Source organism: Eurosta solidaginis, chromosome 1, assembly GCF_040869045.1.
Source record: "Eurosta solidaginis isolate ZX-2024a chromosome 1, ASM4086904v1, whole genome shotgun sequence".
Taxonomy (NCBI): Eukaryota; Metazoa; Arthropoda; class Insecta; order Diptera; family Tephritidae; genus Eurosta; species Eurosta solidaginis.
Genome location: NC_090319.1, coordinates 280,305,349 through 280,321,722, shown reverse-complemented (window position 1 = coordinate 280,321,722; position 16,374 = coordinate 280,305,349). Strand labels below are relative to the sequence as shown.

The 16,374-nt window shown below is 36.3% G+C and overlaps 1 long non-coding RNA gene across 2 annotated transcripts in view; it reads left to right on the top strand.

The window, feature by feature from the left end:
• The first annotated feature begins 3,451 nt into the window (after positions 1-3,451).
• LOC137237378 (uncharacterized) overlaps positions 3,452-16,374 on the top strand; it is a 109,289-nt gene continuing 96,366 nt past the window's right edge. Inside the window, exons 1-2 of one of the 2 annotated variants that reach the window (XR_010948926.1) lie at positions 3,452-3,534; positions 12,211-12,875. This is a non-coding gene — a long non-coding RNA (uncharacterized lncRNA). The remainder of the gene's footprint in view (positions 3,535-12,210; positions 12,876-16,374) is intronic. The other variant, XR_010948927.1, reaches the window with a different exon arrangement.

Here is a 16,374-nt window from a genome sequence, read left to right as displayed (position 1 = left end):
GGACTTAAGGCTCGCGATGGGCATACTAGCTGGACACTGCTTTCTGGCGTCACATGCTTATAAGTTAGGCTCCGTTAGGAACAGCATGTGTAGCAAATGTGAGCTGCAGGAAGTAACGGTTTGAGCACATACTTTGTTCGTGTCCTGCGATCGCCAGGTTTAGGCTCCAGCTATAAGGGGCGGTAGAGTTGTCAGATCTCGAGGCAGCAATAAATTCAGGTCCTAGAAATTTCTTTTAGTTTCCAAGAGAATGGAGTTGCTATATAAAATAAGTCCTGGTACCTGATTGGGGTTCTTACGTCGCAAAACAAATTCTTGCAGCACTATGGAGAAAATCTGTTTGTGTGAGGTCTTTAGTGGGCGGCCAGTTCGACATGGGCTAACCTGGCCTGCCTTGGCATTTCCATTTGGAACGGATATAATCTACACACTGCGGAGTTTAATGTACAATTTAACACTGCTGCAACAACAGAGTTGGATGATCATCTGATTATTAAACTCACTCAGTTAATCGCATAAAGATACGCCCTGATTTTGCATAGAAAAGATTTCTTTGAATAATCGTTCGTATTGAATATTTAAAATTTAAACATAGCAAGCTATAAATAAAATAAATCTTCTCTTTTCCACTCCACCCTAGTATTTTAATGCTATTGGGTATATTGAAAGAATTTCTTATAGGGATAATTGTAAACAAGAAATATGTATGTAGATCAGTCACAAAAATAAGAACGCAGTCAACAAACGTTGCAGATAGACATATTTTCACGTACACATATATACATACATAAATAAAAGAGACCTTCGTTGTATTTGTATAAAGAATATCCCTGCAAAAAATTCGATTATTCTAGGATGAATCCGGGTTGAATCGCAAAGGAATATGCGACCAATGCCAGTTTTGATCTCTTTGTATGAGTTGAACTGTTCCCTTTTGTTTGAGCATGTCCTATGAAGATACTAATTTTACCCTTTTATACCCGAAAGGGATCGATAGGACCAATCTCCTTTGTACTCATATGGAAAGATATGAAGACTAGCCCCTCTTCGGTTCAATAAGGGCTCAAATAGCATTTTTAACCCTAATGGTAGTAGAATGATACTCGCCTTTGTAATCTATTTTAAAAAAAAAAACAATAATTAAAATTCTTATTGTTTTATTTCCGGTTTGTATTGAAATAAGCAAGTTAAAAAATTCAGTCTTTGATAATTTGTATTTTATTCAGATTGTACGTTAAAGCTACTAATTTTTCTTAAATAATTCGATTCAATCACCTGTAATCTTTTTATTTTACTCATTTCGTTGCCGTTTTTTACTACATCTTAAAATGGGCTACATAGATTTCAAACTGACTAAACCCAACTGTAACCGAAAAGGACTAAAGGGGATCAATTATGTCCAAATGTAGACAAAAGAGATCAATCGGAGACCAATCCCTTTATGCATTAATCGCTCGATTTTTTGCTGGGATATATAGCACACCTATATATGTATATACATAAATGCACTTATAAATATCTACACATACAGCTATGGACATTTAAATGGCACATTTTTTAAAGTCAAATTTGATACGATATACTAACGTTAATTAAAAAAAAAACGTACAAGTATGTGTTTCTTTGTAAAGGTTTATTTCACACTTTCAACGATAAAATAAAAAAAAATATTGAATTCAATTTTAACAAACAAAAAAATGTTAATTCCGAAAAAAGTAACGAAATCAGCTGGACACATAAATGGCACAACCTAAAAAAGTGAATGAAGACATATTTAAAAGAATATTGTTTCTTTTTTGTTTGTATTACAAACCTTCAAGTGGTTAATATTTTGTGCTGTAGCCTTTGTTTTTGATTACTGCTTCACACCTGCGACTCATACTTTCTACGAGTTGTTGGCACTTGATGTTAGGAACGGCGTACCACGATTCCTGAACGGCAGACCAAAGATCATCTAAATTTTTATAGTTTTTCTTTGCCACTTCCGTCTTGACTTCATTCCAGAGGTTTTCGATTGGATTCAAGTCAGGGCTTTGAGCAGGCCAGTCCAAAACATCAATTTTTTCCGCACTAAGCCAGCTCTTAACTAGTTTCGAAGAGTGTTTGGGGTCATTATCTTGCATAAAATACCATTGAATGGGCATGTTTTCAAAGGCATAAGGTTCCATGTGGTTTTTTAAAATGTTTAAGTACTGAAACTTGTCCATTTTACCATCAATTCGAACGAGTGGACCTACTCCGTGCCAAGAAAATGCACCCCACACCATGATATTTCCGCCGCCGTGTTTGACCGTCTTCTGGGTGAACCTCGGATTGTATTCTTGGCATTTTGGACGATGCACAAATACTCTCCCGTCTGGTCCTATTCTGTTGATTTTTGTTTCGTCGCTCCACAGTACGTTTTTCCAAAAACTTAGACATTTTCCCTCATTGGTTCTAGCGAAGGATAACCGTTTCGAAATATTTTTTTTAGACAGAAGTGGTTTTTTTCTTGATATGCGTCCAAACAAGTTTGCCTCATTTAACCGCCTTCTAACAAGCCTAGAGGATATTTCTGTGCCCATTGACTGACTAATATCCGATGCTATCTGCCGCGATGACTTAAATGGATCCTTTTTCACCATCCTTATAATGGCAGCATCCGTTCTCGCATCGGTCTTTCGTGGTCTTGGCTTCCGAGTTTTACCTTTCGTCATTATCTCGGGGTTTTCTACACACGATTTAATTGCATTGTATACTTTTTTTCGAGAATAACACAAAATTTTTGCAATTTCTGCCACTTTTTGCCCTGCTTTATGCATTTTCCATATCCCCCTTCTTTCTTCAATTGTTGTGTGTTTACCTGACCCCATTTTGTGTTAATTTTTTCAAAATACTTTAAATAATAGCAATAAATGATTAACTACGCTAAATATTGTACACTTCTAACGAATGTTACGCCTTTACTGCATATAAAAGTAAATTGTGCCATTTATGTGTCCACTTGTAATCAGCGAAGTTGTCAACAAAACTGATAACGGTAAACAACAAAGCAAGCAAAACGAGTTTTTAAGCGCCGCGAGTGTGAGAACTACTGCGGCGCCAAATTTAGGACAAGCATTTTGCAATACGATAAATATAAATAAATTTACGGTTGGAAAATTTTCACATTGTCATTTTGTGCCATTTATGTGTCCATAGCTGTACGTAGTATAGCAATCACCAAATGACAGCCCTTCTTCATGTAGACTCAGAGCACCACATTGCATTGCAACTACCTGTTGAGCGCGACTTCACATTACCATTGCAGACAAGAAAACCAAAACAATCAAAAGTCTCCAAAAACTCTCCAAACAAAAATAATACTTACAACTTGTTTTCTTTACAAACGCCACTGCTGTTAATGGCGACTTGGCTAACTGACTGGCTGGAGAATCTCAACAAATGTGGCTAAGATCAGTTAATAAACGGGGTTCAACGTGAGCGTAACGGTGAATAAAGAATTAGCGGTACGGTGTAACCGCAAAGTGATGAGTTTAAGAAGAGTGAAGAGAGGTGGGTGTCATGCTAATATTAAAAGTTAATATGCACAAGCAATTTTCGTATAAAAGTGAAGTAAAATAGAAATAAACGAGTAGGAGTGAAAAGTGGAGAGAGGTGTGAGATGAATGGGATAGAAGTTGGTAGTGGAAAGTGAATTAAGAAACGGGTTAAAGATGCTCGCTTAAGAGCGTTAAATAGCGATAAAAACCTAAAGTTGAAGTACAGTGATGATTCAAGAAGGGAAAAAAAGTTGTCTTTTTTGATATAAGGAAGACAAAGAATATTTCAGCAACGAAAAGTAATATGCTGAATAAAAACCGCTTTTGTAAAAAAAAATAAAAATATGTGCTTGTCTCAAGGTATGAAAGAAAAAATGTGCATATAAATTGCAAAATACATACATATATTGAAAATAAATCAAAAATATAATTAAAAAGAATATGTGTAATAAAATTATAATAACAACGTTAAACTTAAAAATAACGAAGACAAACAAAAATACAAAGAAACAAGTAAGGAAGGCTAAGTTCGGGTGTAACCGAACATTACATACTCAGTTGAGAGCTATGGAGACAAAATAAGGAAAATCACCATGTAGGAAAATGAACCTAGGGTAACCCTGGAATGTGGTTGTATGACATGTGTATCAAATGGAAGGTATTAAAGAGTATTTTAAGAGAGAGTAGGCCATAGTTCTATGGATGGACGCCATTTAGGGATATCGCCATAAAGGTGGACCAGGGCTGACTCTAGAATTTGTTTGTACGATATGGGTATCAAATGAAAGGTGTTACTGAGCATTTTAAGAGGGAGTGGGCCTTAGGTCTATCGGTGGACGCCTTTTCGAGATATCGCCATTAAGGTGGACCAGGGGTGACTCTAGAATGTGTTTGTACGATATGGGTATCAAATGAAAGGTGGTAATGAGTATTTTAAAAGGGAATGGGCTTTAGTTCTATAGGTGAACGCCTTTTAGAGAAATCGCCATAAAGGTGGACCAGGGGTGACTCTAGAATATGTTTGTACGATATGGGTATCAAATGAAAGCTGTTAATGAGTATTTTGAAAAGGAGTGATCCTTAGTTCCATAGGTGGACGCCGTTTCGAGATATCGCCATAAAGGTGGACCAGGGGTGTCTCTAGAATGTGTTTGTACGATATGGGAATCAAATGAAAGGTGTTACTGAGCATTTTAAGAGGGAGTGGGCATTAGGTCTATAGGTGGACGCCTTTTCGAGATATCGCCATTAGGGTGGGCCAGGGGTGACTCTAGAATGTTTGTACGATATGGGTATCAAACGAAAAGTGTTACTGAGCATTTTAAGAGGGAGTGGGCAATAGGTCTATAGGTGGACGCCTTTTCGAAATGTCGCCATTAGGGTGGGCCAGGGGTGACTCTAGAATGTGTTTGTATGATATGGGTATCAAATGAAAGATGGTAATGAGTATTTTAAAAGGAAGTAATCCTTAGTTCTTTAAGTGGACGCCTTTTCGAGATATCGCCATAAAGGTGGACCAAGGGTGACTCTAGAATGTGTTTGTACGATATGGGTATCAAACGAAAGGTGTTACTGAGCATTTTAAGAGGGAGTGGGCATTAGGTCTATAGGTGGACGCCTTTTCGAGATATCGCCATAAAGGTGGACCAAGGGTGACTCTAGAATGTTTGTACGATATGGGTATCAAACGAAAGGTGTTACTGAGCATTTTAAGAGGGAGTGGGCATTAGGTCTATAGGTGGACGCCTTTTCGAGATATCGCGATTAGGGTGGGCCAGGGGTGACTCTAGAATGTTTGTACGATATGGGTATCAAACGAAAGGTGTTACTGAGCATTTTAAGAGGGAGTGGGCATTAGGTCTATAGGTGGACGCCTTTTCGAGATATCGCCATAAAGGTGGACCAAGGGTGACTCTAGAATGTTTGTACGATATGGGTATCAAACGAAAGGTGTTACTCAGCATTTTAAGAGGGAGTGGGCATTAGGTCTATAGGTGGACGCCTTTTCGAGATATCGCGATTAGGGTGGGCCAGGGGTGACTCTAGAATGTTTGTACGATATGGGTATCAAACAAAATGTGTTACTGAACATTTTAAGAGGTAGTGGACATTAGGTCTATAGGTGGACGCCTTTTCGAGCTATCGCCAATAGGGTGGGCCAGGGGTGACTCTAGAATGTTTGTACGAAATGGGTATCAAACGAAAGGTGTTACTGAGCATTTTAAGAGGGAGTGGACATTAGGTCTATAGGTGGACGCCTTTTCGAGATATCGCCATTAGGGTGGGCCAGAGGTGACTCTAGAATATTTGTACGATATGGGTATCAAGCGAAAGTTGTTACTGAGCATTTTAAGAGGGAGTGGGCATTAGGTCAATAGGTGGACGCCTTTTTGAGATATCGCCATTAGGGTGGGCCAGGGGTGACTCTAGAATGTGTTTGTACGATATGGATATCAAATTAAAGGTATTAATGAGGGTTTTAAAAACGAGTGGCCCTTAGATGTATATGTGAAGGCGTTCTCGCGATATCGACCAAAATGTGGACCAGGTGATCCAGAAAATCATCTGTCGGGTACTGCTAATTTATTTATATATGCAATACCACTAACAGTATTCCTGCCAAGATTCCAAGGGCTGTTGATTTCGCCTTGTAGAACTTATTCATTTTCTTCTACTTAATATGGTAGGTGTTACACCCATTTTACAAATTTTGTTCCAAAGTTATATTTTGCGTCAATAAACCAATCCAGTTACCATGTTTCATCCTTTTTTTCGTATTTGGTATAGAATTATGGCATTTTTTTCATTTTACGTAATTTTCGATATCGATAAAGTGGGCGTGGTTATGGTCGGATTTCGGCCATTTTTTATACCAAGATAAAGTGAGTTTAGATAAGTAGGTGGGCTAAGTTTAGTAAAGATATATCGGTTTTTGCTCAAGTTATTGTGTTAACGGCCGAGCGGAAGGACAGACGGTGGACTGTGTATAAAAACTGGGCGTGGCTTCCACCGATTTCGCCCATTTTCACGGAGAACAGTTACCGTCATAGAATCTATGCCCCTACCAAATTTGAGAAGGATTGGTAAATTTTTGTTCGACTTATGGCATTAAAAGTATTCTAGACAAACTAAATGAAAATGGGCGGAGCCACGCCCATTTTGAAATTTTCTTTTATTTTTGTATTTTGTTGCATCATATCATTACAGGAGTTGAATTTTGAATTAATTTACTTATATACAGTAAAGATATTAAATTTTTTGTTAAAATTTGAATTAAAAAAAAATTTTTTTTAAAAAGTGGGACTGTTCTTCTTCCAATTTTGCTAATTTTTATTAGGACATATATAGTAATAGTAGTAGCGTTCCTGCCAAATTTCATCATGATATTTTCAACGACTGCCAAATTACAGCTTGCAAAACTTTTAAATTACCTTCTTGTAAAAGTGGGCAGTGCCACGCCCATTGTTCAAAATCTTACTAATTTTCTATTCTGCGTCATAACGTCAACCCATCTACCAAGTTTCACCGCTTTAACCGCCTTTGGCAATGAATTATCGCATTTTTTCGGTTTTTCGAAATTTTCGATATCGAAAAAGTGGGCGTGGTTATAGTCCGATATCGTTCATTTTAAATAGCGATCTGAGATTTGTGCCGAGGAATCTACATACCAAATTTCATCAAGATACCTCGAAATTTACTCAAGTTATCGTGTTAACGGGCGGACGGACGGACGGACGGACGGACATGGCTCAATCAAATTTTTTTTCGATCCTGATTATTTTGATATATGGAAGTCTATATCTATCTCGATTCCTTTATATATGTACAACCAACCGTTATCCAATCAAACTTAATATACTCTGTGAGTTCTGCTCAACTGAGTATAAAAATGGAACAAAAACATCATTCACAAGTTTGTACATGAAGCTCAAAAATCAGTGCAAATAAAAGACAACACAAGCGAATGATAAGAAAAAAGAAAATTGAAAAAACGATTTGATGGGAAAAGAAACAAAATAAATCAACAAATACAAATATTAATGCAAACTTATCTTCTTATTTGCAGGCATCTTTAAAGATCACTTACTAAAGACAAATTATAGCAAAGTGCAATTAGGAAAATTTGATTATCTGAAAAGTGATGTTTATAAAAGATTTGAAGTAGCTGTGGGGGAAGGCGGTGAACGTCACTTTTAATTGGCGCTTAGCAAATCACGCTCAGTCATCCCTGCTTCGCGATAAATGACGCCGATTTGATGAATCAAAAAACGAGTCTTCCTCTCCCTGTTTATCACAAATCAACAAAGGTATCCTTGTTCCACTGTTATACGATACGAGTATCGATAGAAATTCAAGAGGTTGATAGGCGCAATACAAAGCTTTATAGCTTCAGAACTTCCGCAATCCAGTTGTCAAGCTCACCTACATGAGGTGAATACTGTTACAAATATGAATAAATGATACACAATGTGTATTACGCATAGTTAGCAGGCGAAGGCCTGGCGGTAGAGCCTAGAAATTTTAATGTGGGTATGTTAAGCGTTCCGAGATGGTGGGTCAGCACCGGCAAACGACCATCAACATCGATAACACTCCCAAAAACCTTCGGCGAGTGTCTTTATCGCTAATACAACAACAACAACAACGTGTAAATTCTTTCTGGACCGGAGTTTTTAACTTTTCGAACACATGACCTAGGCAGCTAAGCTTTTGAGCTTTAACTCATTGTACTCATTAAATTTCCGTCTAAATATGCCGCGGGCCTCACTGGAAAAAATCATTAACATTTCGGAGATATTTCCTCCTAGGACTTTCCTATCATATTCCAGTCAATCGTATATAGTGAGATTTATAGAGTATGATTTTTGCTCCCCGAAACATGCACCGTACTTTTCAATTACTTGTTCAGTCCAAACAAGCACTTGTTAATAAGATTCTACATTCTACATTCTGGTTTCGGATAGGGTTTTTTTCAGTTTAGTCGTTGAGCAAACTTTCGGTAGCACTATGAATTCTTTCATTCTATAGAAGCTCCTAATAGATCAGCGAGATCAAACGAACCTTACCTTGTCTTCGCTGTTAGTTGTGGTTTTAGAAAGACGGAGATCGGCACAATTTGTATCTTTCGATAGTGGAGTTGCTGCCAAGGCGTGGATGTGCCGATTACTTCTGTGATGACAGTGATTCTATGTCTTGTCCTCATTGACTAAAAGGCTTACCTTCTTCAGCTCATTTTTTGCTCATGGCGCGTTTGTTAAGGTCAATGATATCAATATAGTTTATGATAGAGATAATGGTGATTTTCGGCGTCACATGATAAAACTGCATACATTTTGCAGAGAGCTTTAATCAAAACTAAGCGGCTTCCTACATTGCATATGGAAGATTGATTAAAGTATAAATCACCACAATGAAAAATGTTCGACTCCTTTTGAAGACTAGAAACTGTTTAAGCAATTCTGCGATCAAAGGAAGACTCGAAATCGGCTCCCTCTTATGAGTGAAATATGATTTATTGAAAAAGCAACAACAAATTGTAAAGCGATCACAAAAAATGATTAAAATAAGATTCCAAATAGACTCTTAAATGTCTTGAAAAAGAATCGCAAAAGCTTTAAAACACACTTAAAAATTATTCCCACAAGACTCATAAATGATTGTAAATATAACTCGAAAAAGACTAAATATTGATTAGAAATAGGGGTTAAAAGAGGCTCACCAAGTGCAGTAGCGCGTAGGGTACCATTTTCTCCCTACGAGGGAGTCTTTTCTGATCAGAAAATGAGCGCATATATGCTTATTTTGATCATGCTGGAGACTCGAAAAAGACTAATATGATTAATAATTTCAAAAAATGCTGGCTGGGTTACAGTCAACTCTATTTTGCCCTGCCAAAAGCTGCTTTGAATTCGACAAAGTGAAAGTGCAAAGCGGATTCTCTTGTCTTTGGTCTTACTCAGGAACAAAGCTATCCAAAAATCTGGCTCGCAGCGAGAAGGAGAAGATCTAATCGGATTTACAAACTTATTTTCAATCCAAAAATTTAAATATCACTTTAAATTGCAGTTGTTATTGCTTTTGTTGTTGTTATAGAACTGATTTGCTATATTCTCTAACAAGAGTTCGAGACAACTTGCTGTTACAGCAGGGTTGAACCAAAGAAATAAGGGTGCTACAGGCGTTAGTTTTACAATGCAATTGAAAAGATAGTTGGTGTCATGTTGAGACACGTTAGATTGCCGTCAAATCTGACTGCTTTATTTTATTTTAATTTAAATTTTTACTGCATAAATTTTAATATTTAATCACTTCAGTGTAGTTAATTGCAATCATGTTTCTTTAATAATCATTGATTAAATATTCACTGACACTATACAAATCTCAATCTACAATCACTCGTTGAATAAGAACTATGTATGCAATCAATCCGCAAAACTTAATTTTTATTTGTTTCATGCCACTGTAAAGCTGAAATATTTGCCTTAGTTATCAAAAGTCAATCATGCAATTTTGGTCAAAAATTGCAAATTTTGGTATTTCAATATTCAAGTAGACTGCAATCAGTGAATGTGAATTATTATAGATTACACTTTTTACAATGATGAAAATCAGTCAAATTTGAATGCAATAGGTGATTGCTAACTGATTGTTAATGTTAAGTTTTACAATCACAATTCAATTATTGATTGCAATTCGTTAGTTTCTTCAACTTGTATTGATACGAAAAGATACGAAAAGGTACGAAAAGAACTTTCTTGTTTGTTTCTATTGAGGCCACTGTGACAGATCTCGAACTCGCTGCGTTTGATTATCATAGAAAGCTACAGACGTAAAGAAGTATGTCCATTTCTTTCTCCTTGAAAGTTTTGTGTTCTGTAGCAAATTTTATTGTGTGCACGAGCGGCTGTTCCTTAGGAAGTTGAATATGTGCATAAAGGCGAGAATGTCTGAATATCCTAAACTCTTTCCACCTACCACCTCCTTAATGCCCATATCTGGTAGTTTCAACATTAAATCAAATACCGATAAAATAATATGAGTATACTTAAAACAGGAACTTAAGCAAGCAGTTTGCAGTGGGTGTCGACGTGAGAGTCGACGTTGTCGGTGGAAATACAGTAGTAGTAGCAAAGAGTGGAATAAGGCAGTAGGTGAGTGGCGGTATAATAGCAAGCGGAACCTGATTTCCCCTTCTGATTTTTGATTTCGACTTAGAATCACTCAGCAGGTCTGCCAAAATGCTATGACGCTTGCACTCCCCGATCACCTTCTTTAGCTTATAAATTCCGTTGAACGAATTTGTATTCAACGAATTATTGTTATTGTTGCGACCGGGTATTTCAGTTGTTGCTGAAGGAGTTCTTATCAGTTATGCTTCAGCTGCGTTTGTGCTTTAAGTTTAGGTTTCTACGCAGGCTTCTGTAGAAGTGCGTATCTGCTCGGGCGCCATAAATACTGTAGGTCATTTTTACGTTTAGGATTCTTCCTCCTACAATAATTCCTTGTTTAAAATATTAGAAAAAATTTTAAGATTATGTTTACTAGTCTAGGATTAAACAAAAAAGCTGATAAATAACTTTAATGAGGACCAAAAAAAGGATGATATATAAAAAAATATGGGTATACTTACTACAAAGCAATAGCTGAGTGTCGCCGCTGTCGGTGGAATGACCGTAGTGACAGCGAAGAGTGTGCAACGGCAGTAGGTGAGTGGTAGTGTGATAGCAAGCGGAACCAGTTGAGTAGCGGATTTCTCTTTCTGATTCTGGATTTCACTTTCTAAGCCATTTATTTATTTATTTTATATTACGACTCTTAGAGCCTAGATCAACACCTAAAAGCATTATTGCGTTAATTAACAATATGAACTATGTACTATGTACGAAATTGAACTTAAATTAGTATTTGAATTAGAAACATGAATTTGAATTTCAAACATGTATTTATATTTGATTTGATAAGCTTAACCATCTTTAGCTAATAAATTCGTTTGAAAAATTTTTATTCAACGAAGTTTTATTGCCTGTTTTTCTTGTTGTTGTGAGAATTCTCATTGGGTGCACCTCAGCTGGTTTGTTGCTTTCTGTTTAGGTTTAGGATTTTGCAGAAGTGCGTGTCTGCTTGGGCGCTATTTATACTGCAGTGCATTTTTAGGTGCACACTTCTTTCTATTGGAATAATTTTTTCTTTCAACTATTAAAATTGTTTAAGAAATTTGCAAATTTTTTGTTATCTAGGATTGATCAAATACTCTGATAAGTAAATTTTATGAGCACCCAAAAATGTGGATATATAATGATATATAATGATGTAAAGAAGTGATTCAAAAACGCAAAAACTTTAAAAAAATATATCAACGACTTCAAAATTCAATACTAAAATATATAAATAAACGTGATCGTCAATAGCGCAAATATCATTGAACTTATATGAGTTAAGCGGGGGTTGCCCTTATTGCTTATATGTATGAAAAAATTTATTTGAAGCAATTTTTAATTCATAATTTATTTAATAATTTGGAAAAAATTTAAACGACGTTACATCAGGACGGTCAAGTAGGTTCAAATCCCACTCCTGGGAGAAAGGGCTTGAAAGAAGTATAATCGAAACAACTGTCGTCTTGTCCGTCCCGATGTCACGTTGTTTAAATTTCCCCAAATTATTAAATAAATCATTGAATTTAATTTAGCGAAAACAAAATAACTGAAATGAAGCAAAAGTAATTCGATGATAAGCATAAAACAAATAAAATAAATTCAAACGAAATGCATAGTGCTGCAAGTCAGAGACTATCACGCATAACCGGATATCACAAAACAAAAAAAAATAACAAACAAACAAAAAAATAAAAGCAACGTCTACCAATTCTACAAAGCAAATGCAAACAAACCGGCAAATCGCCAAAGTATACCTATGTATTATATATGAAACAAGATCTCAACACCTACATATATATCTACAAAGCAACATATCCTACGTAGTTAGATAAAATGAACCAAATATGTACCTACTTGTTGTATAAATATTTCCAGTTTGTTGGCATTTGAATCTTACTTGTTTGAAAGCAAACCAGATCGAAAAAAAAATTTTGATAAAAGAGAAATGAAAGAAAACATAAATACAACAATAAAAAATATTCAAAAGCATTACTATTTAGATGCGTATACCTTTGTAGTTGTAGAATTGTTCAATAAGAATACCAATAAAATATCAATACCAACTCGTATGGACAATCGCAAGTTAAGACCACCCACTTGACTGCAGACAACCATCATTTTGTTGCAACAAACGAAAGGAAGTGAAAATCAAGTTTTGGGTTCTGTGGCAGCAGCAGCAACAAAAACTTTATAGAAGGTGCGTTAAATAAGCAATATTGTAAAATTATTTACAGATTATACGTTATTGAGACTCTTAAATGCATATGCATTAATTACTTTGATACGATCACGTAATCGAGACCAGATTTAAACCCACATGCTGCATTTATATACAGCAGCGACCACGAAAATAGCGGTGGCACTTTTCCATAAAATTTGATCTATTCTATTATTTTCTATTTCCGACATTTCAAAAAAAAAAAAAAAAAAATATGAGATGAGAAGGTAAAACCATTATCTCTCCTTGCGGCCATAATTCTTTTTTGATTTTTAAAAAAATTTTAAGATCACTCCAAAACTTTGTAGAAATGTCAATTCAAAGGAATCAAACGATACAAGGTGCCAGCATGGAACAGCTGATTATAAACTTTTTTTATTTGATTTGATACCACAACTTCCGGTGCAGTACGATTTTGACATTTGTCCATCGAATTTACAAAAACAAAATACATGGAATTTTTATTTATGTTTGTAGGTATGTCACCATGCTGCCACCTTGTGCCGTTCCGCCATGGTTTGAAGTTTTTAAATGCCAAAAAAATTATAATAAATCAATCTATTCGGTTTTATTGCAATTTCTAATTTTAATTTTGTTATTTTGAGGGCCAAAAGTTTTTCTTTTCACTGCTCTGGTGAGGATGGCAGGTTTGGTTTTTTTGGTTTGGCGCTATTGCCAGAAGGATTGAGGATATATTGTCTGTTTAGAACATTACAATCGTAACCGGTTCAGCAGTATATAGATTTCCAAATAGTGTATTTGGCGTTGAATAACTATGTGGCATATAGCATACTTTCTCTTTGACCAAAATATGCACAGAAGGCGGCTTACTAGCCATCACAAACAGTGATCTTCCAGGTCCTCCCAACTGACCAATTTACCTGCTGCGGTTAAAAGGTGTTTAATATTGGAGTTTTAATTATTCTACTGCGGTACCAAGGGAAATATTTTTCCTACCTTGGCGTTAAGTCGAAAGTTCGGATTTTGATGTAATGTAGATAACAGCGCTCGTATATCTCTTTTAGTTCATTTTAAAAGAAGTTGCTTTCAACACCAACTTGGCGCCGAAGCCTTTTCTAGTCCAAGCATCATATTGTTATTGTAAAAAAACTTGGCTTCGCTCAATAAATTGTGTCCAAAGTACTCCAACGGAAATACAAAGAAACTGGCAGTTATAACAGTGCTGGCATAAGTTGCTGTTTCATTCAGAACGAAAATCGACACTGATGATGGCACAACGCCGAAACTGGTTTGTCTTGAAACCAAATTTGACAAGGGATGACGGAAAATCGTTCCAATATACATCATTTGTCCACCCTGTCGGAAAATCAACAAAACTAAAAATATTAAGTTGGCGATATATGATAAAATTTGCCACTGTTATTTTTGTACGCTACTGTACGTACGTGTACTTGGCAGTTCGGTCTGTGATAGAGAACATTACAAAAGCTTAAATTTTTTGTTGACTAATGCATATTTTTTTAGTGGGAGCTTAAGCTAAATTTAAAGATGACCTTAGACTGACTTTACATTTTAGCTCACTTAAGTACTTAGCTTCATTAAATTGTAGTTTGAATGCGTTCGGGAAAAATGGAGCATATAGTAAACTTTATTCGCAAGCCCTTTCGCTTAAAAACTCCGCTAGGCAGCGCGTTGAACGAGATATTTCGAAAATGCCTCCTTTGTAATGTTGTCAAACCGTTGATAGTTATCGATATCGATAGTTTTGAATTATTACAATTTTTTTTTAGATGTATTTGACTGAGTAACTAGTCTGCAGTACCTAAGTAAAATCAAGCGTCAAAATATATATTCGGTACGCCGATAACTAAAGGAGCAAACATGCAAACCTATCAGAATGAGGCTCACAGCAAAGCCAAGAATGATTCTCCGACCCTAAGCTATGCAGCGATTCTGCAGGGTCCGAATGCAAATGAAAACCGAAGCCAAAAAATCCAAAACCCAAACGACAACCGAAGCTGGACCGTATGATTACAATTTGTTAACGGTTTATTTATCGATGGGTTATGTTTTTCTCATCCACAATGTATAGGTGTGTTATCGACGAGACAACTAAGCGATTTGCTATCGAAAACTTTTCAATTTATTAACGAAAAGTGGTCAATTATTTTTCGAAAAGCTATCCGCATGTTATCAAAAAGTTATCGATTTGTTAACGAAAGCTTACCGATTTGTTGTCGGAGGGTTACCAAACTGTTTCGGTTTATTAGGTGAGGATGAGGAGGCTGACGCAGAGGCACATATAGTCCAGTGTAAGTAGGCTCGTTATGATATCACAAAAATACACCATTACCTTTACTCTTCGAATCATTACGAGGACCTGATAAAGGCTACCAAGTCTTTGATGTCAACGACCTGGCATAGCTTAGTCAGAAGAGGAGCTCCCAGGCAGTGCTGTCTGTCACTATTAAAAGCCAAGCATTTTCACATTAGATAATCCACCGTTTACTCCTCTTCGTTCCCTACAGCATCGAAGATAGGGGACTTCTTTGTGCATACCTATTAATAAAGCAAACCCCAGTTATTATCCCTACAAGTGTTGAAATTTTATCTAGTTTGTAGACATCTGTCCTTGGTTTGACGATCGATGTACTCATAAAGCGTTAGCTTGCATTTGACAAGGGAGCATTCCTCAGCGTTCTTTGTTACGAAAAATTTGCTTTGCCGGGGCTTGCCTACCGATGTCCTGGGACCCATGTGAGGTGTAAGCGCTGGTGCTGCTACATCTCATCGGTGACAGTTTAGTGTTAGTTCAGAATTGAACGGGAAAAAGCCAAAGGATTTGATAACCGCTTGACTGTCGCTAAAAATAAATATTTCCTTGAAAATAGTGTAAAGCTGATACTTCTGCCTGGAAAACACTACAAAGATCAGGTTCTTTTTAAGATAGTTGGAGGTCTCGGTACTTTGAATAAACCCCATCTACAACGCTAACGCTTAACTTAGAGCCGTCGGTGATATATGGTAATGTCAAATATTTATGAAGAATAAAGATATTGCATGCGCGAAAAATAGTGTGAAGCAACCTTCACAAAACTCTAGTAGGTCACATTCACCACTCACCATAGCAGAATGTGTTAAACTACCATTGTCTGTATTTATTATTTAACAATTATATGTACACTTTTTATTCAGCTAATGTGTTCAGAATTTAAATATTTACACTCTAAAACTACAACCAGTGTATTTTGTGTGCTTAAATTATGTTAAAAATTGTGTTAAGATACCTATTAGATTTTTGTGAAGCTCCGCTGCTTTCCACCGAAGTTCGCGCATGCAACATGTTTATTCTTCAAAAATCTTTGGTAATGTTGCCGTCAGCAGCGAAGTACCGATGTTTGTTCTTTAACTTAAACCACTGAGAAAGCTCTATGTGACTTAAAAACCAAAGCTTTCTGGACGTACACTTTTTTGCTTACAAAGCGAACTTCACGAGTACCTTGTACTCACGCCTTTT